The sequence below is a fragment of the Hyla sarda genome, unplaced genomic scaffold (assembly GCF_029499605.1).
Source record: "Hyla sarda isolate aHylSar1 unplaced genomic scaffold, aHylSar1.hap1 scaffold_1560, whole genome shotgun sequence".
NCBI classification, from domain to species: Eukaryota; Metazoa; Chordata; class Amphibia; order Anura; family Hylidae; genus Hyla; species Hyla sarda.
Genome location: NW_026608196.1, coordinates 39032 through 59770, shown reverse-complemented (window position 1 = coordinate 59770; position 20739 = coordinate 39032). Strand labels below are relative to the sequence as shown.

Genomic DNA, 20739 nt, shown 5'->3' with positions numbered 1-20739 from the left:
AGCAACAGGAGATTGTTGCATCCATCTAGAACCCTCAGAACTACAGTGCTATGATGTCACTCACTTCCACAGGCCTTGCAGAGTGTAAACAACAACAACCCAGCTTTGTTGTGTATGTAACCATAGGGATTTGTGATGTCACCTAGAACCTTCACAGCAGCGACAGCTTTATGAGGAGCATCAGCACTGCTCTGCCTGAGCAGAACCATCACCGCCATAGGTTGTCAAATAACCCGGGTTTAACCCACACAGGTAAGTCCAATGGGGTGCAGGCATGTCCTCTATGCTTACAGCTTCCCGTGGGTGTTGGTTTGATACCGTTTGGGGACAGCCAAGGAGGCATCTGCAGGCAACAAAGGTAGGTGTGTGCTTGTGTGTGTGTTTCCTATGCAGATCCTAAGCCCAGTGTCACATGCAAGTAGGAGGAGTAAGAAGGGTTCCTGGCAAATCCGGGTTATGGATTGCATTTAAAAAGGCCCCGTGGGAGTGCAATGGGCCCCTGTCTTGCTGCTTAGCAATAATGGTATGGGTTTAGGTTCTGCTGTGTGTACTGGTGGTTGACTGCCCCCCAGCCCAGAGTGTGCATGGAAAATTGTCTGGCAGCCTCCCTGACAGCAAGCAGTGATAGTGCCCATGAAGGGGACCTTGTTGGGCCCGCCCCTTTCACGGTTATCGCTTCTCGGCCTTTTGGCTAAGATCAAGTGTAGTATCTGTTCTTATCAGTTTAATATCTGATACGTCCCCTATCTGGGGACCATATATTAAATGGATTTTTGAGAACGGGGGCCGATTTCGAAGCTTGCTTCCGTCGCCCTATGCATTGACCCGATATGGCAGTATCTTCGGGTACAGTGCACCACCCCCTTACAGGGTTAAAAAGAAAGATTCCTACTTTCATTGCTACCTGCTTGCTGGCTAGCCAGCTAGCCAGCCCTGTGGGCCTTGCTGCTGCTGCTGCTGCAGCCAAAAAACAAAAGGTGGTGCTGCTGCTGCTTCTGCTTCTGCTTGTGTCTGGCCGCTGTTGGAGCGTCCAGGCACAGGACTTCTGCTGCTGCTGACTAAATGGCCTCCTTAATTGGATCATTTGAGTAGCCAGCACACCTGTGCAGGTAGGGCATGATAGGCAGCTGCCTTGATAGCGGGTGGGTGCTGAATGTTCCTAATTGACAAAATAAGATTAATGCTTATGAAGAAATATAAAATCTCATCCCTTCCCCAATATCGCGCCACACCCCTACCCCTTAATTCCCTGGTTGAACTTGATGGACATATGTCTTTTTTCGACCGTACTAACTATGTAACTATGTAACATAACATGGGGGGGGGGGGTCTCCTGGCTGTTCACACAGGTGTGTCATTGCTGTACATTGACCATGCATTGCTTCTGTGGTATTGCAAAGGCAAAGACAAATGCTTCCAGCCATCCATTGCACTAATGGATTGGTCATCAGCTGGCTGTCTATGTCCCGCATCAATATAGACCAAAGTACAGAGGGTTAGGCTATGCTATTGTGCACCTACCTGATGCATCAGAAGGTGCGAGGCCCTTGCTAAATTCTGTGCACAGACTTTGAGATCTATGCTTTAGACTGTATCTAAACCTGCTCCAACATGGACTGACATTCTGACCTACTTTCAGCCGATGCGACTTGTCTGTCGCTGAACAGTCGCTTTTTATGTATTCAGCACCTATGTATAATGTTGTAAAAATGCTCTAGAAGCTAAAGTCGCAGAAATGTCACACATATTTGGCCTGCAACTTTCTGTGCGACAAATTCAGACAGGAAAAATCAGTATAAATCCTTAGAAAATTATCCCCCAGTGTCTCCATCTGCTGGCGGTATTGAATAAGCATTGCTGCACTGATGGGGTATGCATTAGACGAAAAAAAAGAAGAAAAAGAAGAATAATACGCCCAGAAAAGAGGCGAAAAGGAGAAAAACGTAAAAAAAACGTGAAAAAAAAGTAAGAGGAAGAGAAGGGAAAAAAAGGTGGAAATGGGTTTAAAAGTGATTTCGGCGGAGAAATATATATATATATATATATATATATATATATATATATATATATACGCGCACACACACACATATATATAAACGTATTCTCCGTTGAGATATTGCAGCCGCTGCTGTGTCCAGGCCCAGGAGCCTTAGCACTGTGCTGTGATGTCACTCAATACCACTGACATCACTAGGTGTAAACAACATCTCTCCTTTGCTGTGTATGTGACTATGGAGCTGTTTGGTGATGTCGTCTATTATGGCCTTCATAGAAGCAACAGGAGATTGTTGCATCCATCTAGAACCCTCAGAACTACAGTGCTATGATGTCACTCACTTCCACAGGCCTTGCAGAGTGTAAACAACAACAACCCAGCTTTGTTGTGTATGTAACCATAGGGATTTGTGATGTCACCTAGAACCTTCACAGCAGCGACAGCTTTATGAGGAGCATCAGCACTGCTCTGCCTGAGCAGAACCATCACCGCCATAGGTTGTCAAATAACCCGGGTTTAACCCACACAGGTAAGTCCAATGGGGTGCAGGCATGTCCTCTATGCTTACAGCTTCCGTGGGTGTTGGTTTGATACCGTTTGGGGACAGCCAAGGAGGCATCTGCAGGCAACAAAGGTAGGTGTGTGCTTGTGTGTGTGTTTCCTATGCAGATCCTAAGCCCAGTGTCACATGCAAGTAGGAGGAGTAAGAAGGGTTCCTGGCAAATCCGGGTTATGGATTGCATTTAAAAAGGCCCCGTGGGAGTGCAATGGGCCCCTGTCTTGCTGCTTAGCAATAATGGTATGGGTTTAGGTTCTGCTGTGTGTACTGGTGGTTGACTGCCCCCCAGCCCAGAGTGTGCATGGAAAATTGTCTGGCAGCCTCCCTGACAGCAAGCAGTGATAGTGCCCATGAAGGGGACCTTGTTGGGCCCGCCCCTTTCACGGTTATCGCTTCTCGGCCTTTTGGCTAAGATCAAGTGTAGTATCTGTTCTTATCAGTTTAATATCTGATACGTCCCCTATCTGGGGACCATATATTAAATGGATTTTTGAGAACGGGGGCCGATTTCGAAGCTTGCTTCCGTCGCCCTATGCATTGACCCGATATGGCAGTATCTTCGGGTACAGTGCACCACCCCCTTACAGGGTTAAAAAGAAAGATTCCTACTTTCATTGCTACCTGCTTGCTGGCTAGCCAGCTAGCCAGCCCTGTGGGCCTTGCTGCTGCTGCTGCTGCAGCCAAAAAACAAAAGGTGGTGCTGCTGCTGCTTCTGCTTCTGCTTGTGTCTGGCCGCTGTTGGAGCGTCCAGGCACAGGACTTCTGCTGCTGCTGACTAAATGGCCTCCTTAATTGGATCATTTGAGTAGCCAGCACACCTGTGCAGGTAGGGCATGACATGATAGGCAGCTGCCTTGATAGCGGGTGGGTGCTGAATGTTCCTAATTGACAAAATAAGATTAATGCTTATGAAGAAATATAAAATCTCATCCCTTCCCCAATATCGCGCCACACCCCTACCCCTTAATTCCCTGGTTGAACTTGATGGACATATGTCTTTTTTCGACCGTACTAACTATGTAACTATGTAACATAACATGGGGGGGGGGGGTCTCCTGGCTGTTCACACAGGTGTGTCATTGCTGTACATTGACCATGCATTGCTTCTGTGGTATTGCAAAGGCAAAGACAAATGCTTCCAGCCATCCATTGCACTAATGGATTGGTCATCAGCTGGCTGTCTATGTCCCGCATCAATATAGACCAAAGTACAGAGGGTTAGGCTATGCTATTGTGCACCTACCTGATGCATCAGAAGGTGTGAGGCCCTTGCTAAATTCTGTGCACAGACTTTGAGATCTATGCTTTAGACTGTATCTAAACCTGCTCCAACATGGACTGACATTCTGGCCTACTTTCAGCCGATGCGACTTGTCTGTCGCTGAACAGTCGCTTTTTATGTATTCAGCACCTATGTATAATGTTGTAAAAATGCTCTAGAAGCTAAAGTCGCAGAAATGTCACACATATTTGGCCTGCAACTTTCTGTGCGACAAATTCAGACAGGAAAAATCAGTATAAATCCTTAGAAAATTATCCCCCAGTGTCTCCATCTGCTGGCGGTATTGAATAAGCATTGCTGCACTGATGGGGTATGCATTAGACGAAAAAAAAGAAGAAAAAGAAGAATAATACGCCCAGAAAAGAGGCGAAAAGGAGAAAAACGTAAGAAAACGTGAAAAAAAAGTAAGAGGAAGAGAAGGGAAAAAAAGGTGGAAATGGGTTTAAAAGTGATTTCGGCGGAGAAATATATATATATATATATATATATATATATATATATACGCGCACACACACACATATATATAAACGTATTCTCCGTTGAGATATTGCAGCCGCTGCTGTGTCCAGGCCCAGGAGCCTTAGCACTGTGCTGTGATGTCACTCAATACCACTGACATCACTAGGTGTAAACAACATCTCTCCTTTGCTGTGTATGTGACTATGGAGCTGTTTGGTGATGTCGTCTATTATGGCCTTCATAGAAGCAACAGGAGATTGTTGCATCCATCTAGAACCCTCAGAACTACAGTGCTATGATGTCACTCACTTCCACAGGCCTTGCAGAGTGTAAACAACAACAACCCAGCTTTGTTGTGTATGTAACCATAGGGATTTGTGATGTCACCTAGAACCTTCACAGCAGCGACAGCTTTATGAGGAGCATCAGCACTGCTCTGCCTGAGCAGAACCATCACCGCCATAGGTTGTCAAATAACCCGGGTTTAACCCACACAGGTAAGTCCAATGGGGTGCAGGCATGTCCTCTATGCTTACAGCTTCCCGTGGGTGTTGGTTTGATACCGTTTGGGGACAGCCAAGGAGGCATCTGCAGGCAACAAAGGTAGGTGTGTGCTTGTGTGTGTGTTTCCTATGCAGATCCTAAGCCCAGTGTCACATGCAAGTAGGAGGAGTAAGAAGGGTTCCTGGCAAATCCGGGTTATGGATTGCATTTAAAAAGGCCCCGTGGAGTGCAATGGGCCCCTGTCTTGCTGCTTAGCAATAATGGTATGGGTTTAGGTTCTGCTGTGTGTACTGGTGGTTGACTGCCCCCCAGCCCAGAGTGTGCATGGAAAATTGTCTGGCAGCCTCCCTGACAGCAAGCAGTGATAGTGCCCATGAAGGGGACCTTGTTGGGCCCGCCCCTTTCACGGTTATCGCTTCTCGGCCTTTTGGCTAAGATCAAGTGTAGTATCTGTTCTTATCAGTTTAATATCTGATACGTCCCCTATCTGGGGACCATATATTAAATGGATTTTTGAGAACGGGGGCCGATTTCGAAGCTTGCTTCCGTCGCCCTATGCATTGACCCGATATGGCAGTATCTTCGGGTACAGTGCACCACCCCCTTACAGGGTTAAAAGAAAGATTCCTACTTTCATTGCTACCTGCTTGCTGGCTAGCCAGCTAGCCAGCCCTGTGGGCCTTGCTGCTGCTGCTGCTGCAGCCAAAAAACAAAAGGTGGTGCTGCTGCTGCTTCTGCTTCTGCTTGTGTCTGGCCGCTGTTGGAGCGTCCAGGCACAGGACTTCTGCTGCTGCTGACTAAATGGCCTCCTTAATTGGATCATTTGAGTAGCCAGCACACCTGTGCAGGTAGGGCATGACATGATAGGCAGCTGCCTTGATAGCGGGTGGGTGCTGAATGTTCCTAATTGACAAAATAAGATTAATGCTTATGAAGAAATATAAAATCTCATCCCTTCCCCAATATCGCGCCACACCCCTACCCCTTAATTCCCTGGTTGAACTTGATGGACATATGTCTTTTTTCGACCGTACTAACTATGTAACTATGTAACATAACATGGGGGGGGGGGTCTCCTGGCTGTTCACACAGGTGTGTCATTGCTGTACATTGACCATGCATTGCTTCTGTGGTATTGCAAAGGCAAAGACAAATGCTTCCAGCCATCCATTGCACTAATGGATTGGTCATCAGCTGGCTGTCTATGTCCCGCATCAATATAGACCAAAGTACAGAGGGTTAGGCTATGCTATTGTGCACCTACCTGATGCATCAGAAGGTGTGAGGCCCTTGCTAAATTCTGTGCACAGACTTTGAGATCTATGCTTTAGACTGTATCTAAACCTGCTCCAACATGGACTGACATTCTGGCCTACTTTCAGCCGATGCGACTTGTCTGTCGCTGAACAGTCGCTTTTTATGTATTCAGCACCTATGTATAATGTTGTAAAAATGCTCTAGAAGCTAAAGTCGCAGAAATGTCACACATATTTGGCCTGCAACTTTCTGTGCGACAAATTGCAGACAGGAAAAATCAGTATAAATCCTTAGAAAATTATCCCCCAGTGTCTCCATCTGCTGGCGGTATTGAATAAGCATTGCTGCACTGATGGGGTATGCATTAGACGAAAAAAAAGAAGAAAAAGAAGAATAATACGCCCAGAAAAGAGGCGAAAAGGAGAAAAACGTAAAAAAACGTGAAAAAAAAGTAAGAGGAAGAGAAGGGAAAAAAAGGTGGAAATGGGTTTAAAAGTGATTTCGGCGGAGAAATATATATATATATATATATATATATATATATATATACGCGCACACACACACATATATATAAACGTATTCTCCGTTGAGATATTGCAGCCGCTGCTGTGTCCAGGCCCAGGAGCCTTAGCACTGTGCTGTGATGTCACTCAATACCACTGACATCACTAGGTGTAAACAACATCTCTCCTTTGCTGTGTATGTGACTATGGAGCTGTTTGGTGATGTCGTCTATTATGGCCTTCATAGAAGCAACAGGAGATTGTTGCATCCATCTAGAACCCTCAGAACTACAGTGCTATGATGTCACTCACTTCCACAGGCCTTGCAGAGTGTAAACAACAACAACCCAGCTTTGTTGTGTATGTAACCATAGGGATTTGTGATGTCACCTAGAACCTTCACAGCAGCGACAGCTTTATGAGGAGCATCAGCACTGCTCTGCCTGAGCAGAACCATCACCGCCATAGGTTGTCAAATAACCCGGGTTTAACCCACACAGGTAAGTCCAATGGGGTGCAGGCATGTCCTCTATGCTTACAGCTTCCCGTGGGTGTTGGTTTGATACCGTTTGGGGACAGCCAAGGAGGCATCTGCAGGCAACAAAGGTAGGTGTGTGCTTGTGTGTGTGTTTCCTATGCAGATCCTAAGCCCAGTGTCACATGCAAGTAGGAGGAGTAAGAAGGGTTCCTGGCAAATCCGGGTTATGGATTGCATTTAAAAAGGCCCCGTGGGAGTGCAATGGGCCCCTGTCTTGCTGCTTAGCAATAATGGTATGGGTTTAGGTTCTGCTGTGTGTACTGGTGGTTGACTGCCCCCCAGCCCAGAGTGTGCATGGAAAATTGTCTGGCAGCCTCCCTGACAGCAAGCAGTGATAGTGCCCATGAAGGGGACCTTGTTGGGCCCGCCCCTTTCACGGTTATCGCTTCTCGGCCTTTTGGCTAAGATCAAGTGTAGTATCTGTTCTTATCAGTTTAATATCTGATACGTCCCCTATCTGGGGACCATATATTAAATGGATTTTTGAGAACGGGGGCCGATTTCGAAGCTTGCTTCCGTCGCCCTATGCATTGACCCGATATGGCAGTATCTTCGGGTACAGTGCACCACCCCCTTACAGGGTTAAAAAGAAAGATTCCTACTTTCATTGCTACCTGCTTGCTGGCTAGCCAGCTAGCCAGCCCTGTGGGCCTTGCTGCTTGCTGCTGCTGCAGCCAAAAAACAAAAGGTGGTGCTGCTGCTGCTTCTGCTTCTGCTTGTGTCTGGCCGCTGTTGGAGCGTCCAGGCACAGGACTTCTGCTGCTGCTGACTAAATGGCCTCCTTAATTGGATCATTTGAGTAGCCAGCACACCTGTGCAGGTAGGGCATGACATGATAGGCAGCTGCCTTGATAGCGGGTGGGTGCTGAATGTTCCTAATTGACAAAATAAGATTAATGCTTATGAAGAAATATAAAATCTCATCCCTTCCCCAATATCGCGCCACACCCCTACCCCTTAATTCCCTGGTTGAACTTGATGGACATATGTCTTTTTTCGACCGTACTAACTATGTAACTATGTAACATAACATGGGGGGGGGGGGTCTCCTGGCTGTTCACACAGGTGTGTCATTGCTGTACATTGACCATGCATTGCTTCTGTGGTATTGCAAAGGCAAAGACAAATGCTTCCAGCCATCCATTGCACTAATGGATTGGTCATCAGCTGGCTGTCTATGTCCCGCATCAATATAGACCAAAGTACAGAGGGTTAGGCTATGCTATTGTGCACCTACCTGATGCATCAGAAGGTGCGAGGCCCTTGCTAAATTCTGTGCACAGACTTTGAGATCTATGCTTTAGACTGTATCTAAACCTGCTCCAACATGGACTGACATTCTGGCCTACTTTCAGCCGATGCGACTTGTCTGTCGCTGAACAGTCGCTTTTTATGTATTCAGCACCTATGTATAATGTTGTAAAAATGCTCTAGAAGCTAAAGTCGCAGAAATGTCACACATATTTGGCCTGCAACTTTCTGTGCGACAAATTCAGACAGGAAAAATCAGTATAAATCCTTAGAAAATTATCCCCCAGTGTCTCCATCTGCTGGCGGTATTGAATAAGCATTGCTGCACTGATGGGGTATGCATTAGACGAAAAAAAAGAAGAAAAAGAAGAATAATACGCCCAGAAAAGAGGCGAAAAGGAGAAAAACGTAAAAAAACGTGAAAAAAAAGTAAGAGGAAGAGAAGGGAAAAAAAGGTGGAAATGGGTTTAAAAGTGATTTTGGCGGAGAAATATATATATATATATATATATATATATATATATATATATATATATACGCGCACACACACACATATATATAAACGTATTCTCCGTTGAGATATTGCAGCCGCTGCTGTGTCCAGGCCCAGGAGCCTTAGCACTGTGCTGTGATGTCACTCAATACCACTGACATCACTAGGTGTAAACAACATCTCTCCTTTGCTGTGTATGTGACTATGGAGCTGTTTGGTGATGTCGTCTATTATGGCCTTCATAGAAGCAACAGGAGATTGTTGCATCCATCTAGAACCCTCAGAACTACAGTGCTATGATGTCACTCACTTCCACAGGCCTTGCAGAGTGTAAACAACAACAACCCAGCTTTGTTGTGTATGTAACCATAGGGATTTGTGATGTCACCTAGAACCTTCACAGCAGCGACAGCTTTATGAGGAGCATCAGCACTGCTCTGCCTGAGCAGAACCATCACCGCCATAGGTTGTCAAATAACCCGGGTTTAACCCACACAGGTAAGTCCAATGGGGTGCAGGCATGTCCTCTATGCTTACAGCTTCCCGTGGGTGTTGGTTTGATACCGTTTGGGGACAGCCAAGGAGGCATCTGCAGGCAACAAAGGTAGGTGTGTGCTTGTGTGTGTGTTTCCTATGCAGATCCTAAGCCCAGTGTCACATGCAAGTAGGAGGAGTAAGAAGGGTTCCTGGCAAATCCGGGTTATGGATTGCATTTAAAAAGGCCCCGTGGGAGTGCAATGGGCCCCTGTCTTGCTGCTTAGCAATAATGGTATGGGTTTAGGTTCTGCTGTGTGTACTGGTGGTTGACTGCCCCCCAGCCCAGAGTGTGCATGGAAAATTGTCTGGCAGCCTCCCTGACAGCAAGCAGTGATAGTGCCCATGAAGGGGACCTTGTTGGGCCCGCCCCTTTCACGGTTATCGCTTCTCGGCCTTTTGGCTAAGATCAAGTGTAGTATCTGTTCTTATCAGTTTAATATCTGATACGTCCCCTATCTGGGGACCATATATTAAATGGATTTTTGAGAACGGGGGCCGATTTCGAAGCTTGCTTCCGTCGCCCTATGCATTGACCCGATATGGCAGTATCTTCGGGTACAGTGCACCACCCCCTTACAGGGTTAAAAAGAAAGATTCCTACTTTCATTGCTACCTGCTTGCTGGCTAGCCAGCTAGCCAGCCCTGTGGGCCTTGCTGCTGCTGCTGCTGCAGCCAAAAAACAAAAGGTGGTGCTGCTGCTGCTTCTGCTTCTGCTTGTGTCTGGCCGCTGTTGGAGCGTCCAGGCACAGGACTTCTGCTGCTGCTGACTAAATGGCCTCCTTAATTGGATCATTTGAGTAGCCAGCACACCTGTGCAGGTAGGGCATGACATGATAGGCAGCTGCCTTGATAGCGGGTGGGTGCTGAATGTTCCTAATTGACAAAATAAGATTAATGCTTATGAAGAAATATAAAATCTCATCCCTTCCCCAATATCGCGCCACACCCCTACCCCTTAATTCCCTGGTTGAACTTGATGGACATATGTCTTTTTTCGACCGTACTAACTATGTAACTATGTAACATAACATGGGGGGGGGGGGGGTCTCCTGGCTGTTCACACAGGTGTGTCATTGCTGTACATTGACCATGCATTGCTTCTGTGGTATTGCAAAGGCAAAGACAAATGCTTCCAGCCATCCATTGCACTAATGGATTGGTCATCAGCTGGCTGTCTATGTCCCGCATCAATATAGACCAAAGTACAGAGGGTTAGGCTATGCTATTGTGCACCTACCTGATGCATCAGAAGGTGCGAGGCCCTTGCTAAATTCTGAGCACAGACTTTGACATCTATGCTTTAGACTGTATCTAAACCTGCTCCAACATGGACTGACATTCTGGCCTACTTTCAGCCGATGCGACTTGTCTGTCGCTGAACAGTCGCTTTTTATGTATTCAGCACCTATGTATAATGTTGTAAAAATGCTCTAGAAGCTAAAGTCGCAGAAATGTCACACATATTTGGCCTGCAACTTTCTGTGCGACAAATTCAGACAGGAAAAATCAGTATAAATCCTTAGAAAATTATCCCCCAGTGTCTCCATCTGCTGGCGGTATTGAATAAGCATTGCTGCACTGATGGGGTATGCATTAGACGAAAAAAAAGAAGAAAAAGAAGAATAATACGCCCAGAAAAGAGGCGAAAAGCAGAAAAACGTAAAAAAACGTGAAAAAAAAGTAAGAGGAAGAGAAGGGAAAAAAAGGTGGAAATGGGTTTAAAAGTGATTTCGGCGGAGAAATATATATATATATATATATATATATATATATATATATACGCGCACACACACACATATATATAAACGTATTCTCCGTTGAGATATTGCAGCCGCTGCTGTGTCCAGGCCCAGGAGCCTTAGCACTGTGCTGTGATGTCACTCAATACCACTGACATCACTAGGTGTAAACAACATCTCTCCTTTGCTGTGTATGTGACTATGGAGCTGTTTGGTGATGTCGTCTATTATGGCCTTCATAGAAGCAACAGGAGATTGTTGCATCCATCTAGAACCCTCAGAACTACAGTGCTATGATGTCACTCACTTCCACAGGCCTTGCAGAGTGTAAACAACAACAACCCAGCTTTGTTGTGTATGTAACCATAGGGATTTGTGATGTCACCTAGAACCTTCACAGCAGCGACAGCTTTATGAGGAGCATCAGCACTGCTCTGCCTGAGCAGAACCATCACCGCCATAGGTTGTCAAATAACCCGGGTTTAACCCACACAGGTAAGTCCAATGGGGTGCAGGCATGTCCTCTATGCTTACAGCTTCCCGTGGGTGTTGGTTTGATACCGTTTGGGGACAGCCAAGGAGGCATCTGCAGGCAACAAAGGTAGGTGTGTGCTTGTGTGTGTGTTTCCTATGCAGATCCTAAGCCCAGTGTCACATGCAAGTAGGAGGAGTAAGAAGGGTTCCTGGCAAATCCGGGTTATGGATTGCATTTAAAAAGGCCCCGTGGGAGTGCAATGGGCCCCTGTCTTGCTGCTTAGCAATAATGGTATGGGTTTAGGTTCTGCTGTGTGTACTGGTGGTTGACTGCCCCCCAGCCCAGAGTGTGCATGGAAAATTGTCTGGCAGCCTCCCTGACAGCAAGCAGTGATAGTGCCCATGAAGGGGACCTTGTTGGGCCCGCCCCTTTCACGGTTATCGCTTCTCGGCCTTTTGGCTAAGATCAAGTGTAGTATCTGTTCTTATCAGTTTAATATCTGATACGTCCCCTATCTGGGGACCATATATTAAATGGATTTTTGAGAACGGGGGCCGATTTCGAAGCTTGCTTCCGTCGCCCTATGCATTGACCCGATATGGCAGTATCTTCGGGTACAGTGCACCACCCCCTTACAGGGTTAAAAAGAAAGATTCCTACTTTCATTGCTACCTGCTTGCTGGCTAGCCAGCTAGCCAGCCCTGTGGGCCTTGCTGCTGCTGCTGCTGCAGCCAAAAAACAAAAGGTGGTGCTGCTGCTGCTTCTGCTTCTGCTTGTGTCTGGCCGCTGTTGGAGCGTCCAGGCACAGGACTTCTGCTGCTGCTGACTAAATGGCCTCCTTAATTGGATCATTTGAGTAGCCAGCACACCTGTGCAGGTAGGGCATGACATGATAGGCAGCTGCCTTGATAGCGGGTGGGTGCTGAATGTTCCTAATTGACAAAATAAGATTAATGCTTATGAAGAAATATAAAATCTCATCCCTTCCCCAATATCGCGCCACACCCCTACCCCTTAATTCCCTGGTTGAACTCGATGGACATATGTCTTTTTTCGACCGTACTAACTATGTAACTATGTAACATAACATGGGGGGGGGGGGGGGGTCTCCTGGCTGTTCACACAGGTGTGTCATTGCTGTACATTGACCATGCATTGCTTCTGTGGTATTGCAAAGGCAAAGACAAATGCTTCCAGCCATCCATTGCACTAATGGATTGGTCATCAGCTGGCTGTCTATGTCCCGCATCAATATAGACCAAAGTACAGAGGGTTAGGCTATGCTATTGTGCACCTACCTGATGCATCAGAAGGTGCGAGGCCCTTGCTAAATTCTGTGCACAGACTTTGAGATCTATGCTTTAGACTGTATCTAAACCTGCTCCAACATGGACTGACATTCTGGCCTACTTTCAGCCGATGCGACTTGTCTGTCGCTGAACAGTCGCTTTTTATGTATTCAGCACCTATGTATAATGTTGTAAAAATGCTCTAGAAGCTAAAGTCGCAGAAATGTCACACATATTTGGCCTGCAACTTTCTGTGCGACAAATTCAGACAGGAAAAATCAGTATAAATCCTTAGAAAATTATCCCCCAGTGTCTCCATCTGCTGGCGGTATTGAATAAGCATTGCTGCACTGATGGGGTATGCATTAGACGAAAAAAAAGAAGAAAAAGAAGAATAATACGCCCAGAAAAGAGGCGAAAAGGAGAAAAACGTAAAAAAACGTGAAAAAAAAGTAAGAGGAAGAGAAGGGAAAAAAAGGTGGAAATGGGTTTAAAAGTGATTTCGGCGGAGAAATATATATATATATATATATATATATATATATATATATACGCGCACACACACACATATATATAAACGTATTCTCCGTTGAGATATTGCAGCCGCTGCTGTGTCCAGGCCCAGGAGCCTTAGCACTGTGCTGTGATGTCACTCAATACCACTGACATCACTAGGTGTAAACAACATCTCTCCTTTGCTGTGTATGTGACTATGGAGCTGTTTGGTGATGTCGTCTATTATGGCCTTCATAGAAGCAACAGGAGATTGTTGCATCCATCTAGAACCCTCAGAACTACAGTGCTATGATGTCACTCACTTCCACAGGCCTTGCAGAGTGTAAACAACAACAACCCAGCTTTGTTGTGTATGTAACCATAGGGATTTGTGATGTCACCTAGAACCTTCACAGCAGCGACAGCTTTATGAGGAGCATCAGCACTGCTCTGCCTGAGCAGAACCATCACCGCCATAGGTTGTCAAATAACCCGGGTTTAACCCACACAGGTAAGTCCAATGGGGTGCAGGCATGTCCTCTATGCTTACAGCTTCCCGTGGGTGTTGGTTTGATACCGTTTGGGGACAGCCAAGGAGGCATCTGCAGGCAACAAAGGTAGGTGTGTGCTTGTGTGTGTGTTTCCTATGCAGATCCTAAGCCCAGTGTCACATGCAAGTAGGAGGAGTAAGAAGGGTTCCTGGCAAATCCGGGTTATGGATTGCATTTAAAAAGGCCCCGTGGGAGTGCAATGGGCCCCTGTCTTGCTGCTTAGCAATAATGGTATGGGTTTAGGTTCTGCTGTGTGTACTGGTGGTTGACTGCCCCCCAGCCCAGAGTGTGCATGGAAAATTGTCTGGCAGCCTCCCTGACAGCAAGCAGTGATAGTGCCCATGAAGGGGACCTTGTTGGGCCCGCCCCTTTCACGGTTATCGCTTCTCGGCCTTTTGGCTAAGATCAAGTGTAGTATCTGTTCTTATCAGTTTAATATCTGATACGTCCCCTATCTGGGGACCATATATTAAATGGATTTTTGAGAACGGGGGCTGATTTCGAAGCTTGCTTCCGTCGCCCTATGCATTGACCCGATATGGCAGTATCTTCGGGTACAGTGCACCACCCCCTTACAGGGTTAAAAAGAAAGATTCCTACTTTCATTGCTACCTGCTTGCTGGCTAGCCAGCTAGCCAGCCCTGTGGGCCTTGCTGCTGCTGCTGCTGCAGCCAAAAAACAAAAGGTGGTGCTGCTGCTGCTTCTGCTTCTGCTTGTGTCTGGCCGCTGTTGGAGCGTCCAGGCACAGGACTTCTGCTGCTGCTGACTAAATGGCCTCCTTAATTGGATCATTTGAGTAGCCAGCACACCTGTGCAGGTAGGGCATGACATGATAGGCAGCTGCCTTGATAGCGGGTGGGTGCTGAATGTTCCTAATTGACAAAATAAGATTAATGCTTATGAAGAAATATAAAATCTCATCCCTTCCCCAATATCGCGCCACACCCCTACCCCTTAATTCCCTGGTTGAACTTGATGGACATATGTCTTTTTTCGACCGTACTAACTATGTAACTATGTAACATAACATGGGGGGGGGGGGGTCTCCTGGCTGTTCACACAGGTGTGTCATTGCTGTACATTGACCATGCATTGCTTCTGTGGTATTGCAAAGGCAAAGACAAATGCTTCCAGCCATCCATTGCACTAATGGATTGGTCATCAGCTGGCTGTCTATGTCCCGCATCAATATAGACCAAAGTACAGAGGGTTAGGCTATGCTATTGTGCACCTACCTGATGCATCAGAAGGTGCGAGGCCCTTGCTAAATTCTGTGCACAGACTTTGAGATCTATGCTTTAGACTGTATCTAAACCTGCTCCAACATGGACTGACATTCTGGCCTACTTTCAGCCGATGCGACTTGTCTGTCGCTGAACAGTCGCTTTTTATGTATTCAGCACCTATGTATAATGTTGTAAAAATGCTCTAGAAGCTAAAGTCGCAGAAATGTCACACATATTTGGCCTGCAACTTTCTGTGCGACAAATTCAGACAGGAAAAATCAGTATAAATCCTTAGAAAATTATCCCCCAGTGTCTCCATCTGCTGGCGGTATTGAATAAGCATTGCTGCACTGATGGGGTATGCATTAGACGAAAAAAAAGAAGAAAAAGAAGAATAATACGCCCAGAAAAGAGGCGAAAAGGAGAAAAACGTAAAAAAACGTGAAAAAAAAGTAAGAGGAAGAGAAGGGAAAAAAAGGTGGAAATGGGTTTAAAAGTGATTTCGGCGGAGAAATATATATATATATATATATATATATATATATATATATACGCGCACACACACACATATATATAAACGTATTCTCCGTTGAGATATTGCAGCCGCTGCTGTGTCCAGGCCCAGGAGCCTTAGCACTGTGCTGTGATGTCACTCAATACCACTGACATCACTAGGTGTAAACAACATCTCTCCTTTGCTGTGTATGTGACTATGGAGCTGTTTGGTGATGTCGTCTATTATGGCCTTCATAGAAGCAACAGGAGATTGTTGCATCCATCTAGAACCCTCAGAACTACAGTGCTATGATGTCACTCACTTCCACAGGCCTTGCAGAGTGTAAACAACAACAACCCAGCTTTGTTGTGTATGTAACCATAGGGATTTGTGATGTCACCTAGAACCTTCACAGCAGCGACAGCTTTATGAGGAGCATCAGCACTGCTCTGCCTGAGCAGAACCATCACCGCCATAGGTTGTCAAATAACCCGGGTTTAACCCACACAGGTAAGTCCAATGGGGTGCAGGCATGTCCTCTATGCTTACAGCTTCCCGTGGGTGTTGGTTTGATACCGTTTGGGGACAGCCAAGGAGGCATCTGCAGGCAACAAAGGTAGGTGTGTGCTTGTGTGTGTGTTTCCTATGCAGATCCTAAGCCCAGTGTCACATGCAAGTAGGAGGAGTAAGAAGGGTTCCTGGCAAATCCGGGTTATGGATTGCATTTAAAAAGGCCCCGTGGGAGTGCAATGGGCCCCTGTCTTGCTGCTTAGCAATAATGGTATGGGTTTAGGTTCTGCTGTGTGTACTGGTGGTTGACTGCCCCCCAGCCCAGAGTGTGCATGGAAAATTGTCTGGCAGCCTCCCTGACAGCAAGCAGTGATAGTGCCCATGAAGGGGACCTTGTTGGGCCCGCCCCTTTCACGGTTATCGCTTCTCGGCCTTTTGGCTAAGATCAAGTGTAGTATCTGTTCTTATCAGTTTAATATCTGATACGTCCCCTATCTGGGGACCATATATTAAATGGATTTTTGAGAACGGGGGCCGATTTCGAAGCTTGCTTCCGTCGCCCTATGCATTGACCCGATATGGCAGTATCTTCGGGTACAGTGCACCACCCCCTTACAGGGTTAAAAAGAAAGATTCCTACTTTCATTGCTACCTGCTTGCTGGCTAGCCAGCTAGCCAGCCCTGTGGGCCTTGCTGCTGCTGCTGCTGCAGCCAAAAAACAAAAGGTGGTGCTGCTGCTGCTTCTGCTTCTGCTTGTGTCTGGCCGCTGTTGGAGCGTCCAGGCACAGGACTTCTGCTGCTGCTGACTAAATGGCCTCCTTAATTGGATCATTTGAGTAGCCAGCACACCTGTGCAGGTAGGGCATGACATGATAGGCAGCTGCCTTGATAGCGGGTGGGTGCTGAATGTTCCTAATTGACAAAATAAGATTAATGCTTATGAAGAAATATAAAATCTCATCCCTTCCCCAATATCGCGCCACACCCCTACCCCTTAATTCCCTGGTTGAACTTGATGGACATATGTCTTTTTTCGACCGTACTAACTATGTAACTATGTAACATAACATGGGGGGGGGGGGTCTCCTGGCTGTTCACACAGGTGTGTCATTGCTGTACATTGACCATGCATTGCTTCTGTGGTATTGCAAAGGCAAAGACAAATGCTTCCAGCCATCCATTGCACTAATGGATTGGTCATCAGCTGGCTGTCTATGTCCCGCATCAATATAGACCAAAGTACAGAGGGTTAGGCTATGCTATTGTGCACCTACCTGATGCATCAGAAGGTGCGAGGCCCTTGCTAAATTCTGTGCACAGACTTTGAGATCTATGCTTTAGACTGTATCTAAACCTGCTCCAACATGGACTGACATTCTGGCCTACTTTCAGCCGATGCGACTTGTCTGTCGCTGAACAGTCGCTTTTTATGTATTCAGCACCTATGTATAATGTTGTAAAAATGCTCTAGAAGCTAAAGTCGCAGAAATGTCACACATATTTGGCCTGCAACTTTCTGTGCGACAAATTCAGACAGGAAAAATCAGTATAAATCCTTAGAAAATTATCCCCCAGTGTCTCCATCTGCTGGCGGTATTGAATAAGCATTGCTGCACTGATGGGGTATGCATTAGACGAAAAAAAAGAAGAAAAAGAAGAATAATACGCCCAGAAAAGAGGCGAAAAGGAGAAAAACGTAAAAAAACGTGAAAAAAAAGTAAGAGGAAGAGAAGGGAAAAAAAGGTGGAAATGGGTTTAAAAGTGATTTCGGCGGAGAATATATATATATATATATATATATATATATATATATATATATATACGCGCACACACACACATATATATAAACGTATTCTCCGTTGAGATATTGCAGCCGCTGCTGTGTCCAGGCCCAGGAGCCTTAGCACTGTGCTGTGATGTCACTCAATACCACTGACATCACTAGGTGTAAACAACATCTCTCCTTTGCTGTGTATGTGACTATGGAGCTGTTTGGTGATGTCGTCTATTATGGCCTTCATAGAAGCAACAGGAGATTGTTGCATCCATCTAGAACCCTCAGAACTACAGTGCTATGATGTCACTCACTTCCACAGGCCTTGCAGAGTGTAAACAACAACAACCCAGCTTTGTTGTGTATGTAACCATAGGGATTTGTGATGTCACCTAGAACCTTCACAGCAGCGACAGCTTTATGAGGAGCATCAGCACTGCTCTGCCTGAGCAGAACCATCACCGCCATAGGTTGTCAAATAACCCGGGTTTAACCCACACAGGTAAGTCCAATGGGGTGCAGGCATGTCCTCTATGCTTACAGCTTCCCGTGGGTGTTGGTTTGATACCGTTTGGGGACAGCCAAGGAGGCATCTGCAGGCAACAAAGGTAGGTGTGTGCTTGTGTGTGTGTTTCCTATGCAGATCCTAAGCCCAGTGTCACATGCAAGTAGGAGGAGTAAGAAGGGTTCCTGGCAAATCCGGGTTATGGATTGCATTTAAAAAGGCCCCGTGGGAGTGCAATGGGCCCCTGTCTTGCTGCTTAGCAATAATGGTATGGGTTTAGGTTCTGCTGTGTGTACTGGTGGTTGACTGCCAACCCAGCCCAGAGTGTGCATGGAAAATTGTCTGGCAGCCTCCCTGACAGCAAGCAGTGATAGTGCCCATGAAGGGGACCTTGTTGGGCCCGCCCCTTTCACGGTTATCGCTTCTCGGCCTTTTGGCTAAGATCAAGTGTAGTATCTGTTCTTATCAGTTTAATATCTGATACGTCCCCTATCTGGGGACCATATATTAAATGGATTTTTGAGAACGGGGGCCGATTTCGAAGCTTGCTTCCGTCGCCCTATGCATTGACCCGATATGGCAGTATCTTCGGGTACAGTGCACCACCCCCTTACAGGGTTAAAAAGAAAGATTCCTACTTTCATTGCTACCTGCTTGCTGGCTAGCCAGCTAGCCAGCCCTGTGGGCCTTGCTGCTGCTGCTGCTGCAGCCAAAAAACAAAAGGTGGTGCTGCTGCTGCTTCTGCTTCTGCTTGTGTCTGGCCGCTGTTGGAGCGTCCAGGCACAGGACTTCTGCTGCTGCTGACTAAATGGCCTCCTTAATTGGATCATTTGAGTAGCCAGCACACCTGTGCAGGTAGGGCATGACATGATAGGCAGCTGCCTTGATAGCGGGTGGGTGCTGAATGTTCCTAATTGACAAAATAAGATTAATGCTTATGAAGAAATATAAAATCTCATCCCTTCCCCAATATCGCGCCACACCCCTACCCCTTAATTCCCTGGTTGAACTTGATGGACATATGTCTTTTTTCGACCGTACTAACTATGTAACTATGTAACATAACATGGGGGGGGGGGGGTCTCCTGGCTGTTCACACAGGTGTGTCATTGCTGTACATTGACCATGCATTGCTTCTGTGGTATTGCAAAGGCAAAGACAAATGCTTCCAGCCATCCATTGCACTAATGGATTGGTCATCAGCTGGCTGTCTATGTCCCGCATCAATATAGACCAAAGTACAGAGGGTTAGGCTATGCTATTGTGCACCTACCTGATGCATCAGAAGGTGCGAGGCCCTTGCTAAATTCTGTGCACAGACTTTGAGATCTATGCTTTAGACTGTATCTAAACCTGCTCCAACATGGACTGACATTCTGGCCTTCTTTCAGCCGATGCGACTTGTCTGTCGCTGAACAGTCGCTTTTTATGTATTCAGCACCTATGTATAATGTTGTAAAAATGCTCTAGAAGCTAAAGTCGCAGAAATGTCACACATATTTGGCCTGCAACTTTCTGTGCGACAAATTCAGACAGGAAAAATCAGTATAAATCCTTAGAAAATTATCCCCCAGTGTCTCCATCTGCTGGCGGTATTGAATAAGCATTGCTGCACTGATGGGGTATGCATTAGACGAAAAAAAAGAAGAAAAAGAAGAATAATACGCCCAGAAAAGAGGCGAAAAGGAGAAAAACGTAAAAAAACGTGAAAAAAAAGTAAGAGGAAGAGAAGGGAAAAAAAGGTGGAAATGGGTTTAAAAGTGATTTCGGCGGAGAAATATATATATATATATATATATATATATATATATATACGCGCACACACACACATATATATAAACGTATTCTCCGTTGAGATATTGCAGCCGCTGCTGTGTCCAGGCCCAGGAGCCTTAGCACTGTGCTGTGATGTCACTCAATACCACTGACATCACTAGGTGTAAACAACATCTCTCCTTTGCTGTGTATGTGACTATGGAGCTGTTTGGTGATGTCGTCTATTATGGCCTTCATAGAAGCAACAGGAGATTGTTGCATCCATCTAGAACCCTCAGAACTACAGTGCTATGATGTCACTCACTTCCACAGGCCTTGCAGAGTGTAAACAACAACAACCCAGCTTTGTTGTGTATGTAACCATAGGGATTTGTGATGTCACCTAGAACCTTCACAGCAGCGACAGCTTTATGAGGAGCATCAGCACTGCTCTGCCTGAGCAGAACCATCACCGCCATAGGTTGTCAAATAACCCGGGTTTAACCCACACAGGTAAGTCCAATGGGGTGCAGGCATGTCCTCTA

General features: G+C 46.2%; 9 non-coding genes across 9 annotated transcripts; all 9 read left to right on the top strand.

Annotated features, from left to right (window-relative positions):
* Positions 1-671: 671 nt before the first annotated feature.
* On the top strand, positions 672-862 carry LOC130310194 (U2 spliceosomal RNA). The gene has a single exon (XR_008858743.1). It is a non-coding gene; the product is annotated as a U2 spliceosomal RNA (small nuclear RNA).
* A 2081-nt stretch (positions 863-2943) lies between these two features.
* Positions 2944-3134, top strand: LOC130310192 (U2 spliceosomal RNA). The gene has a single exon (XR_008858741.1). It is a non-coding gene; the product is annotated as a U2 spliceosomal RNA (small nuclear RNA).
* A 2077-nt stretch (positions 3135-5211) lies between these two features.
* Positions 5212-5402, top strand: LOC130310191 (U2 spliceosomal RNA). The gene has a single exon (XR_008858740.1). It is a non-coding gene; the product is annotated as a U2 spliceosomal RNA (small nuclear RNA).
* A 2077-nt stretch (positions 5403-7479) lies between these two features.
* LOC130310190 (U2 spliceosomal RNA) lies at positions 7480-7670 on the top strand. Its single transcript, XR_008858739.1, has one exon. It is a non-coding gene; the product is annotated as a U2 spliceosomal RNA (small nuclear RNA).
* A 2089-nt stretch (positions 7671-9759) lies between these two features.
* LOC130310189 (U2 spliceosomal RNA) lies at positions 9760-9950 on the top strand. The gene has a single exon (XR_008858738.1). It is a non-coding gene; the product is annotated as a U2 spliceosomal RNA (small nuclear RNA).
* Positions 9951-12032: 2082 nt separating this feature from the next.
* Positions 12033-12223, top strand: LOC130310188 (U2 spliceosomal RNA). Its single transcript, XR_008858737.1, has one exon. It is a non-coding gene; the product is annotated as a U2 spliceosomal RNA (small nuclear RNA).
* Positions 12224-14307: 2084 nt separating this feature from the next.
* LOC130310171 (U2 spliceosomal RNA) lies at positions 14308-14498 on the top strand. The gene has a single exon (XR_008858720.1). It is a non-coding gene; the product is annotated as a U2 spliceosomal RNA (small nuclear RNA).
* A 2081-nt stretch (positions 14499-16579) lies between these two features.
* LOC130310187 (U2 spliceosomal RNA) lies at positions 16580-16770 on the top strand. The gene has a single exon (XR_008858736.1). It is a non-coding gene; the product is annotated as a U2 spliceosomal RNA (small nuclear RNA).
* A 2086-nt stretch (positions 16771-18856) lies between these two features.
* LOC130310186 (U2 spliceosomal RNA) lies at positions 18857-19047 on the top strand. Its single transcript, XR_008858735.1, has one exon. It is a non-coding gene; the product is annotated as a U2 spliceosomal RNA (small nuclear RNA).
* Positions 19048-20739: the final 1692 nt, after the last annotated feature.